We start from the raw sequence: 16,181 nt of genomic DNA, 5'->3' as shown, positions 1-16,181 counted from the left end.
GGATACAAGAAAGAATAATTGTTTTCCGAAACATAAAATGTCTGTAGAAGAATCACACTTCTGGGTGAAACCTTGAACTACACCTTTTTTCCTTTAGGGATAAATTCGGAGAATAGGGTATTACAGTATTTTCTTGCCAAGTGAATTGGTTTGGACAACAATTCCATACCTTAATAAAAAAGAACTGGATAAAAAGTGCAGACATACAATTGGTTAACAATACAAAAACACAAAGAGAATATACCATAAATAGCTTTGAAAGAAGATTTTACTTTATATGTCGCTAGAAACAAATGTCTGAGCGTAGGGTGTCGTGTTTTGGTCTATCTCATTTACAGCTATTATAAAGACAATGTTTCTGAAGGAAGGATACATTAGAAAAGTGCCAAGTTTCTGGTAGTGATGTTGTATTGCTTATGAGCAATATGTTCCTGTTGCAATGAAAGGCAGACTGCTTTTGATTCAGTTGCATGCTGTATTAGATACATAGGTTCAACTTGGGTCAAATACTAAGATTAAAGCATCGGCCAAAAATAAACATTCCTCACATGCATAATGTTCCTTGTTTGAATAAGAAAGTAAAAAATGCAACTCTGGTGGTATTCAAAGCCACAACCTTTGAATGACTTTGCCAATTCACTTAGAAGTCCAACGCGCTATCCATTCCGCCACAGATCCAGATGAAAATTAACTTGCGTACATTAAGGGATGATCAAAGTTTTGTCAATCCAGTGTTTACTTCACATCATATTATCAAGCTTTCTGGGATACAAGAAAGAATAATTGTTTTCTGAAACATAAAATGTCTGTAGAAGAATCACACTTCTGGCTGAAACCTTGAACTACACCTTTGTTCCTTTAGGGATAAATTCGGAGAATAGGGTATTACTGTATTTTCTTGCAAACTGAATACGTTTGGACAACATTTCCATACCTTAATAAAAAAGAACTGGATAAAAAGTGCAGACATGCAATTGGTTAACAATACAAAAACACAAAGAGAATATACCATAAATAGCTTTGAAAGAAGATTTTACTTTATATGTCGCTAGAAACAAATGTCTGAGTGTAGGGTGTCGTGTTTTTGGTCTATCTCATTTACAGCTATTATAAAGACAATGTTTCTGAAGGAAGGATACATTAGGAAAGTGCAAAGTTTCTGGCAGTGATGTTGTATTGCTTATGAGCAATATGTTCCTGTTGCCATGGAAGGCAGACTGCTTTTGATTCAGTTGCATGCTGTATTAGATACATAGGTTCAACTTGGGTGAAATACTAAGATTAAAGCATCGGCCAAAAATAAACATTCCTCACATGCATAATGTTCCTTATTTGAATAAGAAAGTAAAAAATGCGACTCTGGTTGGATTCGAACCCACAACCTTTGAATGACTTTGCCAATTCACTTAGAAGTCCAACGCGCTATCCATTGCGCCACAGAGCCAGATGAAAATCCACTTGCATACAGTAAGGGATGATCGAAGTTTTGTCAATCCAGTGTTTACTTCACATCACATTATCAAGCCTTCTGGGATACATGAAAGAATGATTGTTTTCTGAAACATTAAATGTCTGTAGCAAGAATCACAGTTCGGGGTGAAACCTTGAACTGCACCTTTGTTCGCTTGGGGAGAAATTCAGAGAATAGGGTATTACAGTATTTTCTTGCCAAGTGAATTGGTTTGGACAACAATTTCATACCTTAATAAAAAAGAACTGGATAAAAAGTGCAGACATACAATTGGTTAACAATACAAAAACACAAAGATAGCTTTGAAAGAAGATTTTACTTTATATGTCGCTAGAAACAAATGTCTGAGTGTAGGGTGTCGTGTTTTTGGTCTATCTCATTTACAGCTATTATAAAGACAATGTTTCTGAAGGAAGGATACATTAGGAAAGTGCAAAGTTTCTGGCAGTGATGTTGTATTGCTTATGAGCAATATGTTCCTGTTGCAATGGAAGGCAGACTGCTTTTGATTCAGTTGCATGCTGTATTAGATACATAGGTTCAACTTGGGTCAAATACTAAGATTAAAGCATCGGCCAAAAATAAACATTCCTGACATGCATAATGTTCCTTGTTTGAATTAGAAAGTAAAAAATGCGACTCTGGTGGGATTCGAACCCACAACCTTTGAATGACTTTGCCAATTCACTTAGAAGTCCAACGCGCTATCGATTGCACCACAGAGCCAGACAAAAATCAACTTGCGTACATTAAGGGATGATCGAAGTTTTGTCAATCCAGTGTTTACTTCACATCATATTATCAAGCCTTCTGGGATACAAGAAAGAATAATTGTTTTCTGAAACATAAAATGTCTGTAGAAGAATCACACTTCTGGGTGAAACCTTGAACTACACCTTTGTTCCTTTAGGGATAAATTCGGAGAATAGGGTATTACTGTATTTTCTTGCAAACTGAATACGTTTGGACAACAATTCCATACCTTAATAAAAAAGAACTGGATAAAAAGTGCAGCCATACAATTGGTTAACAATACAAAAACACAAAGAGAATATACCATAAATAGCTTTGAAAGAAGATTTTACTTTATATGTCGCTAGAAACAAATGTCTGAGTGTAGGGTGTCGTGTTTTTGGTCTATCTCATTTACAGCTATTATAAAGACAATGTTTCTGAAGGAAGGATACATTAGGAAAGTGCAAAGTTTTTGGCAGTGATGTTGTATTCCTTATGAGCAATATGTTCCTGTTGCAATGGAAGGCAGACTGCTTTTGATTCAGTTGCATGTTGTATTAGATACATAGGTTCAACTTGGGTCAAATACTAAGATTAAAGCATCGGCCAAAAATAAACATTCCTCACATGCATAATGTTCCTTGTTTGAATAAGAAAGTAAAAAATACGACTCTGGTGGGATTCGAACCCACAACCTTTGAATGACTTTGCCAATTCTCTTAGAAGTCCAACACGCTATCCATTGCGCCACAGAGCCATATGAAAATCAACTTGCGTACATTAAGGGATGATCGAAGTTTTGTCAATCCAGTGTTTACTTCACATCATATTATCAAGCCTTCTGGGATACAAGAAAGAATAATTGTTTTCTGAAACATAAAATGTCTGTAGAAGAATCACACTTCTGGGTGAAACCTTGAACTACACTTTTGTTCCTTTAGGGATAAATTCGGAGAATAGGGTATTACTGTATTTTCTTGCAAACTGAATACGTTTGGACAACAATTCCATACCTTAATAAAAAAGAACTGGATAAAAAGTGCAGCCATACAATTGGTTAACAATACAAAAACACAAAGAGAATATACCATACATAGCTTTGAAAGAAGATTTTACTTTATATGTCGCTAGAAACAAATGTCTGAGTGTAGGGTGTCGTGTTTTTGGTCTATCTCATTTACAGCTATTATAAAGACAATGTTTCTGAAGGAAGGATACGTTAGGAAAGTGCAAAGTTTCTGGCAGTGATGTTGTATTGCTTATGAGCAATATGTTCCTGTTGCAATGGAAGGCAGACTGCTTTTGATTCAGTTGCATGCTGTATTAGATACATAGGTTCAACTTGGGTCAAATACTAAGATTAAAGCATCGGCCAAAAATAAACATTCCTCACATGCATAATGTTCCTTGTTTGAATAAGAAAGTAAAAAATGCGACTCTGGTGGGATTCGAACCCACAACCTTTGAATGACTTTGCCAATTCACTTAGAAGTCCAACGCGCTATCCATTGCGCCACAGAGCCAGATGACAATCAACTTGCGTACATCAGGGGATGATCGAGGTTTTGTCAATCCAGTGTTTACTTCACATCATATTATCAAGCCTTCTGGGATACAAGAAAGAATAATTGTTTTCCGAAACATAAAATGTCTGTAGAAGAATCACACTTCTGGGTGAAACCTTGAACTACACCTTTTTTCCTTTAGGGATAAATTCGGAGAATAGGGTATTACAGTATTTTCTTGCCAAGTGAATTGGTTTGGACAACAATTCCATACCTTAATAAAAAAGAACTGGATAAAAAGTGCAGACATACAATTGGTTAACAATACAAAAACACAAAGAGAATATACCATAAATAGCTTTGAAAGAAGATTTTACTTTATATGTCGCTAGAAACAAATGTCTGAGCGTAGGGTGTCGTGTTTTGGTCTATCTCATTTACAGCTATTATAAAGACAATGTTTCTGAAGGAAGGATACATTAGAAAAGTGCAAAGTTTTTGGCAGTGATGTTGTATTCCTTATGAGCAATATGTTCCTGTTGCAATGGAAGGCAGACTGCTTTTGATTCAGTTGCATGCTGTATTAGATACATAGGTTCAACTTGGGTCAAATACTAAGATTAAAGCATCGGCCAAAAATAAACATTCCTCACATGCATAATGTTCCTTGTTTGAATAAGAAAGTAAAAAATGCAACTCTGGTGGTATTCAAAGCCACAACCTTTGAATGACTTTGCCAATTCACTTAGAAGTCCAACGCGCTATCCATTCCGCCACAGATCCAGATGAAAATTAACTTGCGTACATTAAGGGATGATCAAAGTTTTGTCAATCCAGTGTTTACTTCACATCATATTATCAAGCTTTCTGGGATACAAGAAAGAATAATTGTTTTCTGAAACATAAAATGTCTGTAGAAGAATCACACTTCTGGCTGAAACCTTGAACTACACCTTTGTTCCTTTAGGGATAAATTCGGAGAATAGGGTATTACTGTATTTTCTTGCAAACTGAATACGTTTGGACAACATTTCCATACCTTAATAAAAAAGAACTGGATAAAAAGTGCAGACATGCAATTGGTTAACAATACAAAAACACAAAGAGAATATACCATAAATAGCTTTGAAAGAAGATTTTACTTTATATGTCGCTAGAAACAAATGTCTGAGTGTAGGGTGTCGTGTTTTTGGTCTATCTCATTTACAGCTATTATAAAGACAATGTTTCTGAAGGAAGGATACATTAGGAAAGTGCAAAGTTTCTGGCAGTGATGTTGTATTGCTTATGAGCAATATGTTCCTGTTGCCATGGAAGGCAGACTGCTTTTGATTCAGTTGCATGCTGTATTAGATACATAGGTTCAACTTGGGTGAAATACTAAGATTAAAGCATCGGCCAAAAATAAACATTCCTCACATGCATAATGTTCCTTGTTTGAATAAGAAAGTAAAAAATACGACTCTGGTGGGATTCGAACCCACAACCTTTGAATGACTTTGCCAATTCTCTTAGAAGTCCAACACGCTATCCATTGCGCCACAGAGCCAGATGAAAATCAACTTGCGTACATTAAGGGATGATCGAAGTTTTGTCAATCCAGTGTTTACTTCACATCATATTATCAAGCCTTCTGGGATACAAGAAAGAATAATTGTTTTCTGAAACATAAAATGTCTGTAGAAGAATCACACTTCTGGGTGAAACCTTGAACTACACTTTTGTTCCTTTAGGGATAAATTCGGAGAATAGGGTATTACTGTATTTTCTTGCAAACTGAATACGTTTGGACAACAATTCCATACCTTAATAAAAAAGAACTGGATAAAAAGTGCAGCCATACAATTGGTTAACAATACAAAAACACAAAGAGAATATACCATACATAGCTTTGAAAGAAGATTTTACTTTATATGTCGCTAGAAACAAATGTCTGAGTGTAGGGTGTCGTGTTTTTGGTCTATCTCATTTACAGCTATTATAAAGACAATGTTTCTGAAGGAAGGATACGTTAGGAAAGTGCAAAGTTTCTGGCAGTGATGTTGTATTGCTTATGAGCAATATGTTCCTGTTGCAATGGAAGGCAGACTGCTTTTGATTCAGTTGCATGCTGTATTAGATACATAGGTTCAACTTGGGTCAAATACTAAGATTAAAGCATCGGCCAAAAATAAACATTCCTCACATGCATAATGTTCCTTGTTTGAATAAGAAAGTAAAAAATACGACTCTGGTGGGATTCGAACCCACAACCTTTGAATGACTTTGCCAATTCACTTATAAGTCCAACGCGCTATCCATTGCGCCACAGAGCCAGTTGAAAATCAACTTGCGTACATTAAGGGATGATCGAAGTTTTGTCAATCCAGTGTTTACTTCACATCATATTATCAAGCCTTCTGGGATACAAGAAAGAATAATTGTTTTCTGAAACATAAAATGTCTGTAGAAGAATCACACTTCTGGGTGAAACCTTGAACTACACCTTTGTTCCTTTAGGGATAAATTCGGAGAATAGGGTATTACTGTATTTTCTTGCAAACTGAATACGTTTGGACAACAATTCCATACCTTAATAAAAAAGAACTGGATAAAAAGTGCAGCCATACAATTGGTTAACAATACAAAAACACAAAGAGAATATACCATAAATAGCTTTGAAAGAAGATTTTACTTTATATGTCGCTAGAAACAAATGTCTGAGTGTAGGGTGTCGTGTTTTTGGTCTATCTCATTTACAGCTATTATAAAGACAATGTTTCTGAAGGAAGGATACGTTAGGAAAGTGCAAAGTTTCTGGCAGTGATGTTGTATTGCTTATGAGCAATATGTTCCTGTTGCAATGGAAGGCAGACTGCTTTTGATTCAGTTGCATGCTGTATTAGATACATAGGTTCAACTTGGGTCAAATACTAAGATTAAAGCATCGGCCAAAAATAAACATTCCTCACATGCATAATGTTCCTTGTTTGAATAAGAAAGTAAAAAATGCGACTCTGGTGGGATTCGAACCCACAACCTTTGAATGACTTTGCCAATTCACTTAGAAGTCCAACGCGCTATCCATTGCGCCACAGAGCCAGATGACAATCAACTTGCGTACATCAGGGGATGATCGAGGTTTTGTCAATCCAGTGTTTACTTCACATCATATTATCAAGCCTTCTGGGATACAAGAAAGAATAATTGTTTTCCGAAACATAAAATGTCTGTAGAAGAATCACACTTCTGGGTGAAACCTTGAACTACACCTTTTTTCCTTTAGGGATAAATTCGGAGAATAGGGTATTACAGTATTTTCTTGCCAAGTGAATTGGTTTGGACAACAATTCCATACCTTAATAAAAAAGAACTGGATAAAAAGTGCAGACATACAATTGGTTAACAATACAAAAACACAAAGAGAATATACCATAAATAGCTTTGAAAGAAGATTTTACTTTATATGTCGCTAGAAACAAATGTCTGAGCGTAGGGTGTCGTGTTTTGGTCTATCTCATTTACAGCTATTATAAAGACAATGTTTCTGAAGGAAGGATACATTAGAAAAGTGCCAAGTTTCTGGTAGTGATGTTGTATTGCTTATGAGCAATATGTTCCTGTTGCAATGAAAGGCAGACTGCTTTTGATTCAGTTGCATGCTGTATTAGATACATAGGTTCAACTTGGGTCAAATACTAAGATTAAAGCATCGGCCAAAAATAAACATTCCTCACATGCATAATGTTCCTTGTTTGAATAAGAAAGTAAAAAATGCAACTCTGGTGGTATTCAAAGCCACAACCTTTGAATGACTTTGCCAATTCACTTAGAAGTCCAACGCGCTATCCATTCCGCCACAGATCCAGATGAAAATTAACTTGCGTACATTAAGGGATGATCAAAGTTTTGTCAATCCAGTGTTTACTTCACATCATATTATCAAGCTTTCTGGGATACAAGAAAGAATAATTGTTTTCTGAAACATAAAATGTCTGTAGAAGAATCACACTTCTGGCTGAAACCTTGAACTACACCTTTGTTCCTTTAGGGATAAATTCGGAGAATAGGGTATTACTGTATTTTCTTGCAAACTGAATACGTTTGGACAACATTTCCATACCTTAATAAAAAAGAACTGGATAAAAAGTGCAGACATGCAATTGGTTAACAATACAAAAACACAAAGAGAATATACCATAAATAGCTTTGAAAGAAGATTTTACTTTATATGTCGCTAGAAACAAATGTCTGAGTGTAGGGTGTCGTGTTTTTGGTCTATCTCATTTACAGCTATTATAAAGACAATGTTTCTGAAGGAAGGATACATTAGGAAAGTGCAAAGTTTCTGGCAGTGATGTTGTATTGCTTATGAGCAATATGTTCCTGTTGCCATGGAAGGCAGACTGCTTTTGATTCAGTTGCATGCTGTATTAGATACATAGGTTCAACTTGGGTGAAATACTAAGATTAAAGCATCGGCCAAAAATAAACATTCCTCACATGCATAATGTTCCTTGTTTGAATAAGAAAGTAAAAAATACGACTCTGGTGGGATTCGAACCCACAACCTTTGAATGACTTTGCCAATTCTCTTAGAAGTCCAACACGCTATCCATTGCGCCACAGAGCCAGATGAAAATCAACTTGCGTACATTAAGGGATGATCGAAGTTTTGTCAATCCAGTGTTTACTTCACATCATATTATCAAGCCTTCTGGGATACAAGAAAGAATAATTGTTTTCTGAAACATAAAATGTCTGTAGAAGAATCACACTTCTGGGTGAAACCTTGAACTACACTTTTGTTCCTTTAGGGATAAATTCGGAGAATAGGGTATTACTGTATTTTCTTGCAAACTGAATACGTTTGGACAACAATTCCATACCTTAATAAAAAAGAACTGGATAAAAAGTGCAGCCATACAATTGGTTAACAATACAAAAACACAAAGAGAATATACCATACATAGCTTTGAAAGAAGATTTTACTTTATATGTCGCTAGAAACAAATGTCTGAGTGTAGGGTGTCGTGTTTTTGGTCTATCTCATTTACAGCTATTATAAAGACAATGTTTCTGAAGGAAGGATACGTTAGGAAAGTGCAAAGTTTCTGGCAGTGATGTTGTATTGCTTATGAGCAATATGTTCCTGTTGCAATGGAAGGCAGACTGCTTTTGATTCAGTTGCATGCTGTATTAGATACATAGGTTCAACTTGGGTCAAATACTAAGATTAAAGCATCGGCCAAAAATAAACATTCCTCACATGCATAATGTTCCTTGTTTGAATAAGAAAGTAAAAAATACGACTCTGGTGGGATTCGAACCCACAACCTTTGAATGACTTTGCCAATTCACTTAGAAGTCCAACGCGCTATCCATTGCGCCACAGAGCCAGTTGAAAATCAACTTGCGTACATTAAGGGATGATCGAAGTTTTGTCAATCCAGTGTTTACTTCACATCATATTATCAAGCCTTCTGGGATACAAGAAAGAATAATTGTTTTCTGAAACATAAAATGTCTGTAGAAGAATCACACTTCTGGGTGAAACCTTGAACTACACCTTTGTTCCTTTAGGGATAAATTCGGAGAATAGGGTATTACTGTATTTTCTTGCAAACTGAATACGTTTGGACAACAATTCCATACCTTAATAAAAAAGAACTGGATAAAAAGTGCAGCCATACAATTGGTTAACAATACAAAAACACAAAGAGAATATACCATAAATAGCTTTGAAAGAAGATTTTACTTTATATGTCGCTAGAAACAAATGTCTGAGTGTAGGGTGTCGTGTTTTTGGTCTATCTCATTTACAGCTATTATAAAGACAATGTTTCTGAAGGAAGGATACGTTAGGAAAGTGCAAAGTTTCTGGCAGTGATGTTGTATTGCTTATGAGCAATATGTTCCTGTTGCAATGGAAGGCAGACTGCTTTTGATTCAGTTGCATGCTGTATTAGATACATAGGTTCAACTTGGGTCAAATACTAAGATTAAAGCATCGGCCAAAAATAAACATTCCTCACATGCATAATGTTCCTTGTTTGAATAAGAAAGTAAAAAATGCGACTCTGGTGGGATTCGAACCCACAACCTTTGAATGACTTTGCCAATTCACTTAGAAGTCCAACGCGCTATCCATTGCGCCACAGAGCCAGATGACAATCAACTTGCGTACATCAGGGGATGATCGAGGTTTTGTCAATCCAGTGTTTACTTCACATCATATTATCAAGCCTTCTGGGATACAAGAAAGAATAATTGTTTTCCGAAACATAAAATGTCTGTAGAAGAATCACACTTCTGGGTGAAACCTTGAACTACACCTTTTTTCCTTTAGGGATAAATTCGGAGAATAGGGTATTACAGTATTTTCTTGCCAAGTGAATTGGTTTGGACAACAATTCCATACCTTAATAAAAAAGAACTGGATAAAAAGTGCAGACATACAATTGGTTAACAATACAAAAACACAAAGAGAATATACCATAAATAGCTTTGAAAGAAGATTTTACTTTATATGTCGCTAGAAACAAATGTCTGAGCGTAGGGTGTCGTGTTTTGGTCTATCTCATTTACAGCTATTATAAAGACAATGTTTCTGAAGGAAGGATACATTAGAAAAGTGCCAAGTTTCTGGTAGTGATGTTGTATTGCTTATGAGCAATATGTTCCTGTTGCAATGAAAGGCAGACTGCTTTTGATTCAGTTGCATGCTGTATTAGATACATAGGTTCAACTTGGGTCAAATACTAAGATTAAAGCATCGGCCAAAAATAAACATTCCTCACATGCATAATGTTCCTTGTTTGAATAAGAAAGTAAAAAATGCAACTCTGGTGGTATTCAAAGCCACAACCTTTGAATGACTTTGCCAATTCACTTAGAAGTCCAACGCGCTATCCATTCCGCCACAGATCCAGATGAAAATTAACTTGCGTACATTAAGGGATGATCAAAGTTTTGTCAATCCAGTGTTTACTTCACATCATATTATCAAGCTTTCTGGGATACAAGAAAGAATAATTGTTTTCTGAAACATAAAATGTCTGTAGAAGAATCACACTTCTGGCTGAAACCTTGAACTACACCTTTGTTCCTTTAGGGATAAATTCGGAGAATAGGGTATTACTGTATTTTCTTGCAAACTGAATACGTTTGGACAACATTTCCATACCTTAATAAAAAAGAACTGGATAAAAAGTGCAGACATGCAATTGGTTAACAATACAAAAACACAAAGAGAATATACCATAAATAGCTTTGAAAGAAGATTTTACTTTATATGTCGCTAGAAACAAATGTCTGAGTGTAGGGTGTCGTGTTTTTGGTCTATCTCATTTACAGCTATTATAAAGACAATGTTTCTGAAGGAAGGATACATTAGGAAAGTGCAAAGTTTCTGGCAGTGATGTTGTATTGCTTATGAGCAATATGTTCCTGTTGCCATGGAAGGCAGACTGCTTTTGATTCAGTTGCATGCTGTATTAGATACATAGGTTCAACTTGGGTGAAATACTAAGATTAAAGCATCGGCCAAAAATAAACATTCCTCACATGCATAATGTTCCTTATTTGAATAAGAAAGTAAAAAATGCGACTCTGGTTGGATTCGAACCCACAACCTTTGAATGACTTTGCCAATTCACTTAGAAGTCCAACGCGCTATCCATTGCGCCACAGAGCCAGATGAAAATCCACTTGCATACAGTAAGGGATGATCGAAGTTTTGTCAATCCAGTGTTTACTTCACATCACATTATCAAGCCTTCTGGGATACATGAAAGAATGATTGTTTTCTGAAACATTAAATGTCTGTAGCAAGAATCACAGTTCGGGGTGAAACCTTGAACTGCACCTTTGTTCGCTTGGGGAGAAATTCAGAGAATAGGGTATTACAGTATTTTCTTGCCAAGTGAATTGGTTTGGACAACAATTTCATACCTTAATAAAAAAGAACTGGATAAAAAGTGCAGACATACAATTGGTTAACAATACAAAAACACAAAGATAGCTTTGAAAGAAGATTTTACTTTATATGTCGCTAGAAACAAATGTCTGAGTGTAGGGTGTCGTGTTTTTGGTCTATCTCATTTACAGCTATTATAAAGACAATGTTTCTGAAGGAAGGATACATTAGGAAAGTGCAAAGTTTCTGGCAGTGATGTTGTATTGCTTATGAGCAATATGTTCCTGTTGCAATGGAAGGCAGACTGCTTTTGATTCAGTTGCATGCTGTATTAGATACATAGGTTCAACTTGGGTCAAATACTAAGATTAAAGCATCGGCCAAAAATAAACATTCCTGACATGCATAATGTTCCTTGTTTGAATTAGAAAGTAAAAAATGCGACTCTGGTGGGATTCGAACCCACAACCTTTGAATGACTTTGCCAATTCACTTAGAAGTCCAACGCGCTATCGATTGCACCACAGAGCCAGACGAAAATCAACTTGCGTACATTAAGGGATGATCGAAGTTTTGTCAATCCAGTGTTTACTTCACATCATATTATCAAGCCTTCTGGGATACAAGAAAGAATAATTGTTTTCTGAAACATAAGATGTCTGTAGAAGAATCACACTTCTGGGTGAAACCTTGAACTACACCTTTGTTCCTTTAGGGATAAATTCGGAGAATAGGGTATTACTGTATTTTCTTGCAAACTGAATACGTTTGGACAACAATTCCATACCTTAATAAAAAAGAACTGGATAAAAAGTGCAGCCATACAATTGGTTAACAATACAAAAACACAAAGAGAATATACCATAAATAGCTTTGAAAGAAGATTTTACTTTATATGTCGCTAGAAACAAATGTCTGAGTGTAGGGTGTCGTGTTTTTGGTCTATCTCATTTACAGCTATTATAAAGACAATGTTTCTGAAGGAAGGATACATTAGGAAAGTGCAAAGTTTTTGGCAGTGATGTTGTATTCCTTATGAGCAATATGTTCCTGTTGCAATGGAAGGCAGACTGCTTTTGATTCAGTTGCATGTTGTATTAGATACATAGGTTCAACTTGGGTCAAATACTAAGATTAAAGCATCGGCCAAAAATAAACATTCCTCACATGCATAATGTTCCTTGTTTGAATAAGAAAGTAAAAAATACGACTCTGGTGGGATTCGAACCCACAACCTTTGAATGACTTTGCCAATTCTCTTAGAAGTCCAACACGCTATCCATTGCGCCACAGAGCCATATGAAAATCAACTTGCGTACATTAAGGGATGATCGAAGTTTTGTCAATCCAGTGTTTACTTCACATCATATTATCAAGCCTTCTGGGATACAAGAAAGAATAATTGTTTTCTGAAACATAAAATGTCTGTAGAAGAATCACACTTCTGGGTGAAACCTTGAACTACACTTTTGTTCCTTTAGGGATAAATTCGGAGAATAGGGTATTACTGTATTTTCTTGCAAACTGAATACGTTTGGACAACAATTCCATACCTTAATAAAAAAGAACTGGATAAAAAGTGCAGCCATACAATTGGTTAACAATACAAAAACACAAAGAGAATATACCATACATAGCTTTGAAAGAAGATTTTACTTTATATGTCGCTAGAAACAAATGTCTGAGTGTAGGGTGTCGTGTTTTTGGTCTATCTCATTTACAGCTATTATAAAGACAATGTTTCTGAAGGAAGGATACGTTAGGAAAGTGCAAAGTTTCTGGCAGTGATGTTGTATTGCTTATGAGCAATATGTTCCTGTTGCAATGGAAGGCAGACTGCTTTTGATTCAGTTGCATGCTGTATTAGATACATAGGTTCAACTTGGGTCAAATACTAAGATTAAAGCATCGGCCAAAAATAAACATTCCTCACATGCATAATGTTCCTTGTTTGAATAAGAAAGTAAAAAATGCGACTCTGGTGGGATTCGAACCCACAACCTTTGAATGACTTTGCCAATTCACTTAGAAGTCCAACGCGCTATCCATTGCGCCACAGAGCCAGATGACAATCAACTTGCGTACATCAGGGGATGATCGAGGTTTTGTCAATCCAGTGTTTACTTCACATCATATTATCAAGCCTTCTGGGATACAAGAAAGAATAATTGTTTTCCGAAACATAAAATGTCTGTAGAAGAATCACACTTCTGGGTGAAACCTTGAACTACACCTTTTTTCCTTTAGGGATAAATTCGGAGAATAGGGTATTACAGTATTTTCTTGCCAAGTGAATTGGTTTGGACAACAATTCCATACCTTAATAAAAAAGAACTGGATAAAAAGTGCAGACATACAATTGGTTAACAATACAAAAACACAAAGAGAATATACCATAAATAGCTTTGAAAGAAGATTTTACTTTATATGTCGCTAGAAACAAATGTCTGAGCGTAGGGTGTCGTGTTTTGGTCTATCTCATTTACAGCTATTATAAAGACAATGTTTCTGAAGGAAGGATACATTAGAAAAGTGCAAAGTTTTTGGCAGTGATGTTGTATTCCTTATGAGCAATATGTTCCTGTTGCAATGGAAGGCAGACTGCTTTTGATTCAGTTGCATGCTGTATTAGATACATAGGTTCAACTTGGGTCAAATACTAAGATTAAAGCATCGGCCAAAAATAAACATTCCTCACATGCATAATGTTCCTTGTTTGAATAAGAAAGTAAAAAATGCAACTCTGGTGGTATTCAAAGCCACAACCTTTGAATGACTTTGCCAATTCACTTAGAAGTCCAACACGCTATCCATTCCGCCACAGATCCAGATGAAAATTAACTTGCGTACATTAAGGGATGATCAAAGTTTTGTCAATCCAGTGTTTACTTCACATCATATTATCAAGCTTTCTGGGATACAAGAAAGAATAATTGTTTTCTGAAACATAAAATGTCTGTAGAAGAATCACACTTCTGGCTGAAACCTTGAACTACACCTTTGTTCCTTTAGGGATAAATTCGGAGAATAGGGTATTACTGTATTTTCTTGCAAACTGAATACGTTTGGACAACATTTCCATACCTTAATAAAAAAGAACTGGATAAAAAGTGCAGACATGCAATTGGTTAACAATACAAAAACACAAAGAGAATATACCATAAATAGCTTTGAAAGAAGATTTTACTTTATATGTCGCTAGAAACAAATGTCTGAGTGTAGGGTGTCGTGTTTTTGGTCTATCTCATTTACAGCTATTATAAAGACAATGTTTCTGAAGGAAGGATACATTAGGAAAGTGCAAAGTTTCTGGCAGTGATGTTGTATTGCTTATGAGCAATATGTTCCTGTTGCCATGGAAGGCAGACTGCTTTTGATTCAGTTGCATGCTGTATTAGATACATAGGTTCAACTTGGGTGAAATACTAAGATTAAAGCATCGGCCAAAAATAAACATTCCTCACATGCATAATGTTCCTTGTTTGAATAAGAAAGTAAAAAATACGACTCTGGTGGGATTCGAACCCACAACCTTTGAATGACTTTGCCAATTCACTTATAAGTCCAACGCGCTATCCATTGCGCCACAGAGCCAGTTGAAAATCAACTTGCGTACATTAAGGGATGATCGAAGTTTTGTCAATCCAGTGTTTACTTCACATCATATTATCAAGCCTTCTGGGATACAAGAAAGAATAATTGTTTTCTGAAACATAAAATGTCTGTAGAAGAATCACACTTCTGGGTGAAACCTTGAACTACACCTTTGTTCCTTTAGGGATAAATTCGGAGAATAGGGTATTACTGTATTTTCTTGCAAACTGAATACGTTTGGACAACAATTCCATACCTTAATAAAAAAGAACTGGATAAAAAGTGCAGCCATACAATTGGTTAACAATACAAAAACACAAAGAGAATATACCATAAATAGCTTTGAAAGAAGATTTTACTTTATATGTCGCTAGAAACAAATGTCTGAGTGTAGGGTGTCGTGTTTTTGGTCTATCTCATTTACAGCTATTATAAAGACAATGTTTCTGAAGGAAGGATACGTTAGGAAAGTGCAAAGTTTCTGGCAGTGATGTTGTATTGCTTATGAGCAATATGTTCCTGTTGCAATGGAAGGCAGACTGCTTTTGATTCAGTTGCATGCTGTATTAGATACATAGGTTCAACTTGGGTCAAATACTAAGATTAAAGCATCGGCCAAAAATAAACATTCCTCACATGCATAATGTTCCTTGTTTGAATAAGAAAGTAAAAAATGCGACTCTGGTGGGATTCGAACCCACAACCTTTGAATGACTTTGCCAATTCACTTAGAAGTCCAACGCGCTATCCATTGCGCCACAGAGCCAGATGACAATCAACTTGCGTACATCAGGGGATGATCGAGGTTTTGTCAATCCAGTGTTTACTTCACATCATATTATCAAGCCTTCTGGGATACAAGAAAGAATAATTGTTTTCCGAAACATAAAATGTCTGTAGAAGAATCACACTTCTGGGTGAAACCTTGAACTACACCTTTTTTCCTTTAGGGATAAATTCGGAGAATAGGGTATTACAG

General features: G+C 35.8%; 12 non-coding genes across 12 annotated transcripts; all 12 read right to left on the bottom strand.

Moving 5' to 3' along the window:
- Nucleotides 1-2,873: 2,873 nt before the first annotated feature.
- TRNAR-UCU (transfer RNA arginine (anticodon UCU)) lies at nt 2,874-2,963 on the bottom strand. Its single transcript is given in 2 exon segments — nt 2,874-2,909; nt 2,927-2,963. It is a non-coding gene; the product is annotated as a tRNA-Arg (tRNA).
- A 676-nt stretch (nt 2,964-3,639) lies between these two features.
- TRNAR-UCU (transfer RNA arginine (anticodon UCU)) lies at nt 3,640-3,729 on the bottom strand. Its single transcript is given in 2 exon segments — nt 3,640-3,675; nt 3,693-3,729. It is a non-coding gene; the product is annotated as a tRNA-Arg (tRNA).
- A 1,441-nt stretch (nt 3,730-5,170) lies between these two features.
- Nucleotides 5,171-5,260, bottom strand: TRNAR-UCU (transfer RNA arginine (anticodon UCU)). The gene is given in 2 exon segments: nt 5,171-5,206; nt 5,224-5,260. It is a non-coding gene; the product is annotated as a tRNA-Arg (tRNA).
- Nucleotides 5,261-5,936: 676 nt separating this feature from the next.
- TRNAI-UAU (transfer RNA isoleucine (anticodon UAU)) lies at nt 5,937-6,026 on the bottom strand. Its single transcript is given in 2 exon segments — nt 5,937-5,972; nt 5,990-6,026. It is a non-coding gene; the product is annotated as a tRNA-Ile (tRNA).
- Nucleotides 6,027-6,702: 676 nt separating this feature from the next.
- Nucleotides 6,703-6,792, bottom strand: TRNAR-UCU (transfer RNA arginine (anticodon UCU)). The gene is given in 2 exon segments: nt 6,703-6,738; nt 6,756-6,792. It is a non-coding gene; the product is annotated as a tRNA-Arg (tRNA).
- Nucleotides 6,793-8,233: 1,441 nt separating this feature from the next.
- On the bottom strand, nt 8,234-8,323 carry TRNAR-UCU (transfer RNA arginine (anticodon UCU)). Its single transcript is given in 2 exon segments — nt 8,234-8,269; nt 8,287-8,323. It is a non-coding gene; the product is annotated as a tRNA-Arg (tRNA).
- Nucleotides 8,324-8,999: 676 nt separating this feature from the next.
- TRNAR-UCU (transfer RNA arginine (anticodon UCU)) lies at nt 9,000-9,089 on the bottom strand. Its single transcript is given in 2 exon segments — nt 9,000-9,035; nt 9,053-9,089. It is a non-coding gene; the product is annotated as a tRNA-Arg (tRNA).
- A 676-nt stretch (nt 9,090-9,765) lies between these two features.
- On the bottom strand, nt 9,766-9,855 carry TRNAR-UCU (transfer RNA arginine (anticodon UCU)). Its single transcript is given in 2 exon segments — nt 9,766-9,801; nt 9,819-9,855. It is a non-coding gene; the product is annotated as a tRNA-Arg (tRNA).
- A 2,960-nt stretch (nt 9,856-12,815) lies between these two features.
- Nucleotides 12,816-12,905, bottom strand: TRNAR-UCU (transfer RNA arginine (anticodon UCU)). The gene is given in 2 exon segments: nt 12,816-12,851; nt 12,869-12,905. It is a non-coding gene; the product is annotated as a tRNA-Arg (tRNA).
- A 676-nt stretch (nt 12,906-13,581) lies between these two features.
- TRNAR-UCU (transfer RNA arginine (anticodon UCU)) lies at nt 13,582-13,671 on the bottom strand. The gene is given in 2 exon segments: nt 13,582-13,617; nt 13,635-13,671. It is a non-coding gene; the product is annotated as a tRNA-Arg (tRNA).
- Nucleotides 13,672-15,112: 1,441 nt separating this feature from the next.
- TRNAI-UAU (transfer RNA isoleucine (anticodon UAU)) lies at nt 15,113-15,202 on the bottom strand. The gene is given in 2 exon segments: nt 15,113-15,148; nt 15,166-15,202. It is a non-coding gene; the product is annotated as a tRNA-Ile (tRNA).
- Nucleotides 15,203-15,878: 676 nt separating this feature from the next.
- TRNAR-UCU (transfer RNA arginine (anticodon UCU)) lies at nt 15,879-15,968 on the bottom strand. Its single transcript is given in 2 exon segments — nt 15,879-15,914; nt 15,932-15,968. It is a non-coding gene; the product is annotated as a tRNA-Arg (tRNA).
- Nucleotides 15,969-16,181: the final 213 nt, after the last annotated feature.

This window comes from Ambystoma mexicanum (genome assembly GCF_040938575.1).
Source record: "Ambystoma mexicanum isolate Mex_15411 chromosome 12 unlocalized genomic scaffold, UKY_AmexF1_1 Mex_chr12_unloc.1, whole genome shotgun sequence".
In the NCBI taxonomy this organism is placed as follows: domain Eukaryota; kingdom Metazoa; phylum Chordata; class Amphibia; order Caudata; family Ambystomatidae; genus Ambystoma; species Ambystoma mexicanum.
Note: the sequence above shows the minus strand (reverse complement) of the source record. Positions and strands in the feature narration are given on the sequence as shown.